The sequence below is a fragment of the Littorina saxatilis genome, linkage group LG3, assembly GCF_037325665.1.
Source record: "Littorina saxatilis isolate snail1 linkage group LG3, US_GU_Lsax_2.0, whole genome shotgun sequence".
NCBI lineage: Eukaryota > Metazoa > Mollusca > Gastropoda > Littorinimorpha > Littorinidae > Littorina > Littorina saxatilis.
In genome coordinates, this window is record NC_090247.1 from 7,379,923 (window position 1) to 7,392,024 (window position 12,102).

General features: G+C 43.9%; 1 protein-coding gene across 6 annotated transcripts in view; it reads right to left on the reverse strand.

Annotated features, from left to right (window-relative positions):
• The window catches only part of LOC138961517 (adhesion G-protein coupled receptor G6-like), a 437,302-nt gene that overhangs the window by 306,118 nt on the left and 119,082 nt on the right, over window positions 1-12,102 (reverse strand). The gene's annotated exons all lie outside the window — the stretch shown is intronic.

Below are 12,102 nucleotides of genomic sequence, written 5' to 3' on the forward strand. Positions count from 1 at the left end.
ATAGACTATGTAAGAGGTAGGGGTATATGTGTGGTGGAAATAAAATATAAGCGCAAACACACACACACACACACACACACACACACACACACACACACACACACACACACACACACACACACCTCCGATCACACACACACACACACACCTCCGATCACACACACACACACACACACACACACACACACACACACACAAACACACACACACATGCCCACACGTTTATACAAGTACTTCCAAACAAGAAGGTAAAAGTCAGATGTAAAAGTAACAAACAATACATAAACTGCTCACGCTACCATTCAAGAGTTATACAGACACATAGTTATAAACTTTTTCAATATGACCATTTTATTATAAAAGTGACTTCAGTCTTTTAAATACTAAAGCTCAAAAATAAAAAAATTCAACATTTTACACACATAAACAAAATCCAAAAATGATTGTCAATGATAGTTTTTTGGTATACAACTCCGCCTTGTTTGTTTTACACTTGTCTACTTTAGCTGTTTTTTTTATAACCAGGTACTAGTTTGGTTGTTTGTCTTAGGGACTCGCATAACTTGACGTGGGGCGACTTTTGTATTTCACATCCATTGTTGGATTATAGTACCCGAGGCCGTTGAAGGTAGACATACCAGCCGGGTCCTGGTCGCGGTTTTTAAACAGATTGCTGCTCTCCGAGTGTTTGACAGGTGTGTGAGGTAGTTCGGTTGCTGGTGTTTTTTTCTTTTTGTTCTGGACTCTTCTGACACGTCTGGTGTTTTTTAACTTCTCTAGCTACAACTTCTGTTTGTGCTTTAAGTCGCTTCAACAGCCTTTCTCGGACTTTGACCAGGCGAGCAAATTCTTTACTGTCCAAGGCCACCCCTCTTTGACTTGGTCGCACGCGTCTGTTTTTTCTGTTTCCTTGGGTGATGTAGTGTCTGATGTGAATTTTCACAAGTTTTCGCCACGTTCTGACACTCGCGAAAATGTTTCGACCCAAAGGAAACATATCAGGTTCGGGTAGCGGTGAGCTAAACAGAGACTCTTCCTCGTCAACCATCTCTTTTGTCGTTCTCAGCAACAACAACAACAAAAGTGTTAAACAACTTTTACCTCTAGGAGACTGTCTTTGTAGACTGTAGTGTAGAGTAGGCGGTGTTGTCTTGTGGCTCGATCAGGGGATTTAGTAAAAAATTAGGCAACACCACCTTTATACATAACCTCCTTACACTATGACATCAGTTACTATTTTTACAACAACAGGTTTAGATTTGTTGCGTTAACGCATCTCTGAAAAAGTGCTATGAGCTTATGGTCAGGGTTTTGGGGGTTAAAAATAGAAATGATGTCACGGAGCCTTGTACCCTGACTCTTTTTGATGATGAAATACATAGCAAGCAAAACACAAGTAGAACTTAACATCCCCTGTAATACCTGTTCGTTGGTTTTTATAACACAATCCAATAACGCAACAACAACAAAAAAAACTTCAATGTCTTTGTGATTCGGTTTTAAAACAAAACTATCAAAATATTCAATATTCCCCTGACCAACCCAATGAGACCCAACCTTATGCGCTGGGTCTGTGTTTATGACGTAAGACGAGGGGTGAAGTAAATTTATCTCAGAAGGAAGTTGGTCTCAGTCTGGTGTAAACACCCATAAACGACCGTCTTGCCACGGGGTGTCTTAACAGTAGGTGAGAGATCTCTAGTCCATTCATGATGTAAAATCAGTGATAACCTGCCTACTCCGAGCAATTTCTAGCAACGAGTCCATTTCTGTATACACAATAACGTGAACAGGTTCTGCCAGGGGTACACTAAACTTTAGTTCCAGACGCAAACCCCCACAGCGCACCAACTCAAGCTGATCTCCATCCAACATTGACGGTGACAAGTCGAATACATACAGCGTATAACCTCCGGGATAGTCTTCATAGGCAATTCCGTTACCAGCGTCACTAACACCCACCCCTGTTCCTGTGGTCAAACTAAAGAAACTTCTCACATACTGTCTGTTTTCAAAGTCTGGTGTTAGTGGTTTTGCAGAGACTTGTTTTCCAGTAACATAGAGACAGAGGAAATTCAAGTTGTGAGTTTTAAAGTTGAATGGATTTTTGGTGTAGCTATCGTTAAATGCAGCGAGCTCTACTAGTCCTACTACAACGCGTGTTGGTAGCTGACTGAGAAACAAATTGTCTAAAACAGCACTGAGGTTTCCACGCGGGATCCCGTAAGATTTTATAACTACTCTTTTTAGATGGTATTTGGCTGTGGACCTCTCCAGGGCTTTTACGTGAGCAAGACTTACAGCTGGATTTAGTTTTGCTTTTCTGACAAACAAAGAGATGTGTGTAATCACCGTTAGGTAAGCAGGGTTTAGTCCGTGGGCCATCAAATTAAACAGAGACACACCTACTACAATATAAATAACAAAAATCTGACCAAAAAAAATACAAGCTCACTACGAGGGGTGTGATAACCAAAAACACGCCACAATCGAGAGAATCTCTTGGTATCAGTAGTTGTCTCTTCTAAGACGTTAGTATCAACAGTGGTATCTTCAGCAGACAAAGCGTCCTCAGCCATAACTACTCTGAATGCTGTCCAAGGCTATCAGATGAGATCCGTGTGTTAAATGACGTTGGGTACCCAAACCAATACACTAAATACTCTTTTTCCCCCTTACCAAGTAATTCTTTTAGTACTTTGTCAATACAATACATTTTTTTCTCTCCTACTTTTTGTAGTTTTTCTTTGTAATTCTTCTGCGTGATCGTCTTTCAGTTTATAGGTCACTGGAGTTGATTTCAACACACTGCTAAATGAAAATAATTTTTCTGTCCACGCAGGTAAATAACCTTTTTTAAAGAGTCGTCGTGTTTTACTTAGTCTCACACGATCACCAACCTGTAGCCTACCTTTGGGTTTTTTCTTTGGGGGTTGTCCATACAAAACTAACCAAACTGTATCTTCGCCCGTTAGCGAGGCAAACTTTAACAGGTGCTGATTTTATACTTCTGTGAAACGAATGGTTATACTTTTTTGTGTTGATGTCATCGTTCTCCGTCGTAAAAAACTGTATACCCTCGGGGTTTTTTTTAAACGCTAAAAAGGGGCGTTCAAAAACTCTGTTCCCTTGTCAGTTTGCAATTTAAAAGGTTTGCGTCTCCGTGGTGCAATACTCAGGCGTGAGCAGCCTCTAACCTAACATTATGTATGACTGCCTGTGGTACAATTCGTGTTCGGTGTAAATGTACCTGCGGTGTTTATAACACCTACATAAAACCAACAGGTAGCTATCTGAGTCTAGTTGTTAAAGCTTTTTATATTTTTGTACATCAGCTCTCATCTCTCCCGCCTCACCAGTCGAGCTAACTCCTCCACCCACCCCACACCATTTGTCTAGCACTAATCTAAGCATTAAACCCTAATCAACCCTCGGTAGGGAAACCAGGTCCTATTAAACTTCTCTAACTGCTGGTCACCTCTGGTGGTTTATCGGAGAGCGGGGCTCCACGAAGAGCAGGGGTACCATTTTTATTGCCTTATCCTGACACCTCTGATAGTTATTAGCGCCATAAAAGAGAGAGGGCTCCACGAACCGCAGAGAAACCCATTTAATTGCACTAGACAGCAGTGTACGGCATCTAGATAAAACAGCGAACCTTCGTAACTAACCCACTGACTAGTGTTGGTGTTGTTGTTGTTATAATGACTGTTTCCTTTTTTTTTCTTTTTTTTTCTTCTTCGTTGTTGATAGGCCATGTAAGAGGTAGGGTTATATGTGTGGTGAAAAAAAAGTGTAAGTGCACACACACACACACACACACCCCTCCGATCACTCACACACACACACACACACACACACACGCACACACACACACACACACACACACACACACACACACACGCACACACACACACACACACACACACACACACATGCGAGCACGTTTACACAAGTACTTCCAAACAAGAAGGTAAAAGTCAGATGCAAAAGTAACAAACAATACATAAACTGCTCACGTTAGCATTCAAGAGTTATACAGACACATAGTTATTAACTTTTCCAATTTGATCATTTTATTATAAAAGTGACATCAGTCTTTTGAATATTAAAAATCAAAAAAAAAAACTTAACATTTTGCATACATACATTAAACCAAAAAGCCAAAACATGATTGTCAATTCAAAGGCACGAGGTGGTCCCCGGATTAGTTGTCAACTTCATAACCACTTCTTGATGTCACAGGAAGAGGATTTACGGTTGTGACAGGACAGTAAGCTGGACATGTGGGATACAGGGGTCGCTGCAGTTGGTGAGGGTACCCCTCGCTTTGTGTCGAATCCGTAGCTGTTGTTATTGTGGATGATGGTGTTGAGCGGTAGTAGTCTGACGGCAGACACTCTGTGTGATTCTTCAGATGTTTTTCCTCCTCATTCTCCTCTGCAGGTGACAGAGAAGATACCTGTTGGTGGTAGTCTTATTTGAGTTTTTTCTGCACTCTAAACAGTTTCTGAAACTTTCAAGTCTAGGGTGACTCCTCTTTGGGTGGGGGCAACACGCCCACCTTTGGTGCGGGTGGGAACAGCATAGTGGCGAATATGGATTTTTACAGCCCCTCTCCACGTTTTTATACTGAGGCAAAAAGGCTTCCACCTAGCGGGTAGAGTGTAGCCGGCTGTGGTGGCTGCTTCATGGTCCCTGAAGACATGGTCGACTCCACAAAATCCTCTGTAGTGGTCTTTTTACATTCGTCCTGTCTTATATACACACTCGCGGCTCATGTACATCTGGTTTATTCTGGTTTCAAGGGGTCCACACTGGTTTAGCCTGAGGTCACGTGGGATGCTATGCCGTTTTTCACTCTGTTGCATCACTCACAGAGCAGCTGTTCAGTCACATGAGCGATGACCCTTTTTCGAAACGCTGTCGTTTCTGTCCACTTCCACACAACAACCCGCAAACACCACCAGGAGAGCCCGTCTGGGTGTGTCTTGGGTAATGCTACATTCCAACGACTAAGAATTTTGTCTCGATTTAGGTGTTCCCAGACATTATCTGCGACGAGTCTAATGGCGTCAACAGTCCACCGTGTTGAATAGTCTTTTTCTTCTCTCTTTTTTTCTTCAAGGCGTTTGCAAACATTGCGTTTTAACTCACTAACAAACACCAAGAACAAACTGTTTCGCAGGTGATCTTTTACTTTGAGAATACCAGCCTCCAATTCTTCCAACATCTGCTCTAAAGAGGGACTGGACGTCTCCATCATGACTTTTTTGTTTTGTGTACCTCTCTTTTCTTACTAGCACTCTTCTAACCCTCTCTCTACTTTGGTGGGTACGAGATGAAAGTGGTGGAGATGATTCCTCCCCTTCTTCTTATATAGACACACACACACACACACACACACACACACACACACACACACACACACACACACACACACACACACACATACACACACACACACCCAATAAAATGAATAAAACCGTTTACAGACCTAAAAAAAAGACAACGCACACAACCTCAGTTTCTTCTCAGCTGTTGGACCAAAAACCATACTCTTCGATCATTACCCCAAAGTCTGTTGGGGGAAAACACACGAAGCGTCCGAAATAAACTGGCGCCGCGGCTTTTCATCAAAACATAGTACAATACATACAGGCTGAACCCGTCAAGTCTTGCAAAAGACGTGGGCTGAACTGTGTTTCAGCATAAAATTTTCAATAGCGGGGAGCACGGGTGGTAAACCAAAACTATCGAAATATTCCGCTTGCCCAAGTCCATCAAACCAGACACACACCCAGTGTTCCCCCGGTCCTGTACTGCGATCTGTATTGATGACAAAAGCACTTGGACGTCGCGTGTTCACCTGTCGTGGGAGGCTGTCTCTGGGAAACACACCTCGAAACACACGGCGGGTATGAATGTCTCTCCCCAACACTCGGCTAATGTCTTTGCTGTTCATATTGCAAAATCAGTCAGGACCTGGCGAGAGCGATCAATCTCGATCATGCTGTCCATTTCACCATACACAATCACCATCACAGGCACTGGAAGGGCTTGGTTGAACTTCAGCTCCAGACGCAGGGCACCGCTTTTCACCAGTTCAAACTGATCTCCATCCAGAAGACTGGGACTCAGGTCAAAGCTGTAGATAGCATACCCCAGCTCAAAATCACGCAGTTCCATGTAAGACCCTGCATCGCTGTTGGCGAGACCCGTAGACGTCATGAGACTGAAGAAAGATCTCACATACTGGTGTTGTTCAAAGTTCGGTGTCAGGGGTTTGCCGGGGATCTGTTTTACGTCTAGGTACAGGCTGAGAAAGGACAATCCTTGTGTCTTGAAGTGGTAGGGATTGCGTGAGGCTTGACCGTTGAAAGCAGCGCTGTCCACCAATCCAATCACCAGGCGGTTGGGTGTCTGACTCAGAAACAAGTTGTCCTGCACAGCACTGTGGTTGCCTGTGGGAATGGAGAAAGTCTTCACCACGACCCTTTTCAAAGGATACTTGGCCGTACCTTTTTCCAGCGCTTTGGCGTGAGCGAGGCCCACTGCGGGGTTCAACTTGACTTTGCGAACAAACAGGGAAGCATGTGTGATGACAGTGCGGAAACCCTGAAAGGGGTCAGGAGACATCAGGTGGAAGATGTTTTTGGAGAGAATGAGTCTGATCTTCACGTCCACGCCGTTCATCATGTAGCGTTCCTGGTGCATGATGTCAGCATGAAGTCGCCCCATCATGTCTGCCTCTCTGCTCCGCATGGTTTGCTCACGACGTACCTTCAAACCCCAGTTGGCATCCCCTTCTGTTTCATCCAGATGGTTGGAACTATCTCGGTAATACATGGCACTGGTGAGGTGACTTTTCTTGGCTTCTCGTCCATAGTTGAGGGTGGCTTCAAGGTAGGCACGGTAGGGGTAGGTGTTCTCTGAATTGGTCACCAAAGTATCATTGAGACTGATATCCACCTGGGAGAACAGGCTGTGCAACCAGTAGTTGACAGGAGCCACATGGGAGTCAGCATCCAAGTTTGTTCCGTCTGCTTTGGTGATTTTAGCTCGCACATGGAGATACGTGTTGCTTAGATCCAGGTACTCGGATGTGGCACCACTGATGGTAAACTCAATAGGGGCTCCTTGGGCCAGAGTAGCCAGAGGATGATACTCTACAAACATTCCCTCCTGCACAGCTGTCTGTGTTGGGGGTACAGAAAACAAATCCAGTCCAGTATGTACACTTTCACATGACTGAGGGTGGGCAAGTGCCATGATGCTTATCCAAAAATATCAGCTGCCGTCCCCCTCCTTCTCTTCTTCTTCTGCCTCCCAGTCTGACCTTGGTGGCGTGGTGTAGATGATTTTATACGTTTCCTTGCAGGTTCTCCAGGCGGCGCGGCTGCTGTGCCTGTCACTCGACCCACGGCTTGGTGAAACAAGTGCTTCCCTGCATTGCTAGCTCTCTGCTGGAGTGACGACTTAACACTACGCCCAGACAACACATCCTGAGCCACCTGCATGCCTGTCCTAGCCCCCTCTTTCAGCAGAGCTTTTCCACCACTTTTCAAAAGAGGCACAAGGACTCGACCAATACCCCCAAAGAGATTGCCAATGCCATGACCTCTGTAGTTTCTTCCGCCTACAAACACGGAGAGGCCGTGACCGACCTGGCTGCAGTAATAATCTTCATAGAGTTTTCCACTGCCCTGGAAAGGACTTAGACGAACCATCTTCTACAAATGGTCGGTGCGTCTACGACGAAAATGAAGCGTTACCACCGTCTTCCCTTGCTCAAATGCGATAGGTTTTCCCGTGTCCGTTGTTAAAAGCATTTCCACCGTGTTGAACTGACAACGAGTCAGTGGCATGTAATGGGGTTTTTCAAATATATGATGAACGACCTCTTCAGTCTTCTTTTTAATTGGCACCGTCCGCAACAATGGGACTAATGTGTCTTCGACCACTCTTTCGCGCACCAAATCACAGTACACGTATATTGCGTGAAAATCTTGATGTAAATCCATCATAGCCTTACCGTCAAAGTGACAAGGTCCTGTGATGGTTTGTTGGGTGACATCTGTTTTCAGAATTCTCATCAACTCGGGGCTCATCCACAGCGAGATATTTTTGAGTAATTTAACACGTACTTTTTTTGCTGCTTTGGTGTAATAAAACCTTACATAGTGCGTAAGACTTGCATCAACCAAGAGCTGGTTTAGTGAGTCTATAAAAAAAACCAGGTGAATCATACAACCCCTCTGGTAAAACTAGAGTATCACAAGAAACAGCAACACCTAATGGGACACAAATTTGAAACTGACACGTGTCTTTTTCCACATTTACATACGAGTTGTTAAACTGAATTTCAGCCAACCCACACTCGTAGTCGATGCTCAGGTCAATTGTTTGAGGTAGTTTTGTGTAGTAGTGACTCGCGTTGTTGTCAGGGTAGTGCTGCAATGAGCTGTTGCTGGGGAGTGTCAGGTAGAACATGATGAATGAAGACGTTGTTACTGTGCCAAGGGTGGATCAATGGAAGGATTAGGAAGCACGTAGCCGAGACAACTTCCCAGTAGGGCCACCCACAAATTGTCTGTCCCGTGTCCACGCGTCAGATTAAACAGAGACACTCCAATCACCACATAAATAAGCAGCATCTGGCAAAGGAAGACAATCTCGCTCCGAGGGACACGACGTCCAAATACACGCCACAGCTTGGATGTTCTTGGTCGCTTAACAACACTGTCTGGTTCATCCACACTGGGCGAAAAGTCACGTTTTGGCACTATAACGTGGCATATAACATGAAACATGAAGTTAATCAACTGAATTTTGTGGCATTAAACCTGTGCGATTCACATCAAGTTAGAAAAACTGCCGTAACGCAATAAAATCCCAGGGATTTTAGCGGGGTGCAAAACACGCTAAAACATCGAGTTTTGGTGTCTGCGTTTTTGGACGTTTTCGCTACGTTAACGCACGGCGCTTCACGTCGTGTTAAACGCGTTTCAGCAGTGCGTAAAACACCACAAAACCTATGGAGTTACGATAAGTTTTTCTGGTTTCTAAAACTTGATGTTAGAGTGTTGTTTTGATGGATTATTCTGCGTTTTAATCAGCCTGGTGCCGAACCCCGGCCGCCTCTCGGCGAGTCTGCAGCAGAATCAGACGATTATCGGCTCCCTCTCTCTCTCTCTAGTTTCTCTCAGCACGGTCACACACACACACACACACACACACACACACACACACACACACACAAACACACGCACACACACACATACACACACACTGGCACACACACACACTGACATTCACACCGTCGCTGCACACAGCACACACACATGCACACACACACACACACACACACACACACACACACACACACACACACACTGTGACTAATTATAACACTGACTGACCGTCACACATGTGGAGAAAAGCGACTACATGAATAATTTTTTTTGTCTTTTCTCCATATGCAATTTTCTTCTTAAAGTTTATAGAGTGAGGAAGAAGAGAAAGTGTAGAGAGCAGAATATATTATCTAGGTTAGTATCGAAACGGTGTGGAATTAAGATTCACACTCTAAAATCATATTTGTTCTTTCCCCTAGTAAATTGTTCGGAGATAGGTATGATATAGTACTTTTCTATTGTTCTCTTGCGGTAGAATTAATTGGTTAATTGGTTTTGACACGATGGCGCCGGCTTGACTGACGGGATATGAACCCTAGGTCACTAACTCGCTACGGCTTAGTTTTGAGCACGTGGACCGCCCGCGAAAGCATTGTTTTTCGACATCCAACTCTCACCTTCCCCCCCCCCCCCCCAACCCTCCTTTCCAGCTTGACCTGATTCTTTACTTCTCTATTAATAATATACTTGATACACACAGGCGAACACACATACATACACACACATTCTCTCTCTATATATCTCTCTCTCTCTCTCTCTCTCTTTTCTTTTATGTAGCTTTTATATTATTCTTTCTTTTACCCATGTATTCAATATAAACATGTAGTCTGTATTCATTTGTTTAGTAGAATGTAGATTTTATGTTTATCATCTACACATGCGAAGCCTGTTCAATATACACTGTGTTTGATTGTGGTTAACTTGTAACTGCATACGGTTTTTGGTGTGACATGACTATTTTGCGAGGTAATAGTCAGAGGTTTTGCACTTTGTTCACAGTGTTGATAACCAATGAGTGTTTGGTATCAAATGATGCGTCGTGGAATTTCCATTTTATTGATGTATATCTTTATAGCGTTTTTGATGTAGTTTTCTTAATACAGGAGTTTTTGTGTATGTTTGAGGGGTTTTAACTGTAGCTTCTATGGAGGCTGATAGCAGCCTCGAAACTCTCCCCCCTCCCTCCCCATTTTGTTATGTGATCCCAGTGCGACGTTTTCATTGGTTCCTTAGCTGTGACGTCAGGGACAGTCATGGAAGGTATATAAGCTGTTAGTTTTCGAGGTTCGGTGGGAGCCTGAGCAACCAACCTGACTTTGTGTCTAAACGGTATACCGGACTTCCCACCACTTAGGGTTACAGCATTGCTTCTTTGGGAATGGTTGTGGATGAGTCCCAACCTGAGTACTGAGAAGTATTTGTTGTTATCTCTAAACTGTCCTCCGGGGTCTGAGCAACCAACCTGACTTTGTGTCTAAACGGTATACCGGACTCCGCCCTGTGGACTGAACTGACAGGGTTAAAAACAAACGTTCCGCAGTCCCAGGTTACCACACGGCGAGTAAAGTGGCGTCGCTTTGCTCTTTTACTTTATTTTTACTCAGGCCCCGAACCCCTGCCCAAATTTTTGGCCATTTTAGGACATAGGATATTGCTTTCAGTAGCGTAATTTGCTAAGGGTACCTACGGGTCATGCCCAATTTTTCAGCCATTTTAGGACTTAAAATATTTTTCGAGTAGTAGGAAAATTACAGGAATAGAGTGAACCAATGTACAGATATATTTTCTGAAAAGAACTACGCCTTGTATTGAGTTGTTTTTATGATTTGTTTTGATTCAATACAATTTTGAAGTTTACCTGCCTCTTCTTGAGTTTATATTCTGTGTGTCTGTTTGTCCTGTCGTGTGATTGCCATCCTGACAAATGACCTTCAAACACGAATAACATCTAAGACAGGCAGTTAGAGTTAATGTGAAGCTAAGACCGCTCGGCTTTACACACACACACACACACGGGCACACAGTGACACACACACACCCGGCCCTTGAACTGACACACACACACACACACACACACACACACACACACACACACACACGCACACACAACTGAACACACACATACACACACTGATCATCAGTTTATAAATGTAAAAAAAAAGTGCAGTGCATATACATTTTTGGGGGGTATCTCTTATTTTCTCTATATGAGCCTTGTCACGTGTACACTGATGAGAGTATGCATTGCCCGTGCGTTGAGCAGAAAAAGTAGGTCAGTTCTTAGCCTGACAATTTAGTGAAGCAAGATTTTAAGTTTCCTTCTATATTGCTATGCACCTTTTGCTTGGGTGCACTAGCCGAGTTAATCGTTTTCCCATGTGTTGCTTGGGACCTGTAAGGCCCAGCAAAGCGGCGATTGACCACAGATAGGCCTTTGTTCTACTTCCCCCCTACTCCCCCCCCCCCCCCCCGCCCCGAAACATCCGTCCGAGATGGTGGCTACTGACTGGACTTGCAACATTCTCAACTTGTACGTACAGTACAAACTGAATTGACTCGAATTTGAGTTTTGCGATTTCTCTTGCTCTACCTTTTCTGATGTTTTACCTTTTCTGATGTTTAGATGCAATACATAATGTCTCTTTACATTTAGTCAAGTTTTGACTAAATGTTTTAACATAGAGGGGGAATCGAGACGAGTGTCGTGGTGTATGTGTGTGTGTGTGTGTGTGCGTGCGCGTGTGTGTTTGTGTGAGTGTGTGTGGGTGTGTGTGTGTGTGTGTTGAGCGATTCAGACCAAACTACTGGACCGATCTTTATGAAATTTTACATGAGAGTTCCGGGGAATGATATCCCCGGACTTTTTTTTCTTTTTTTCGATGAATACTTTTGATGACGTCATATC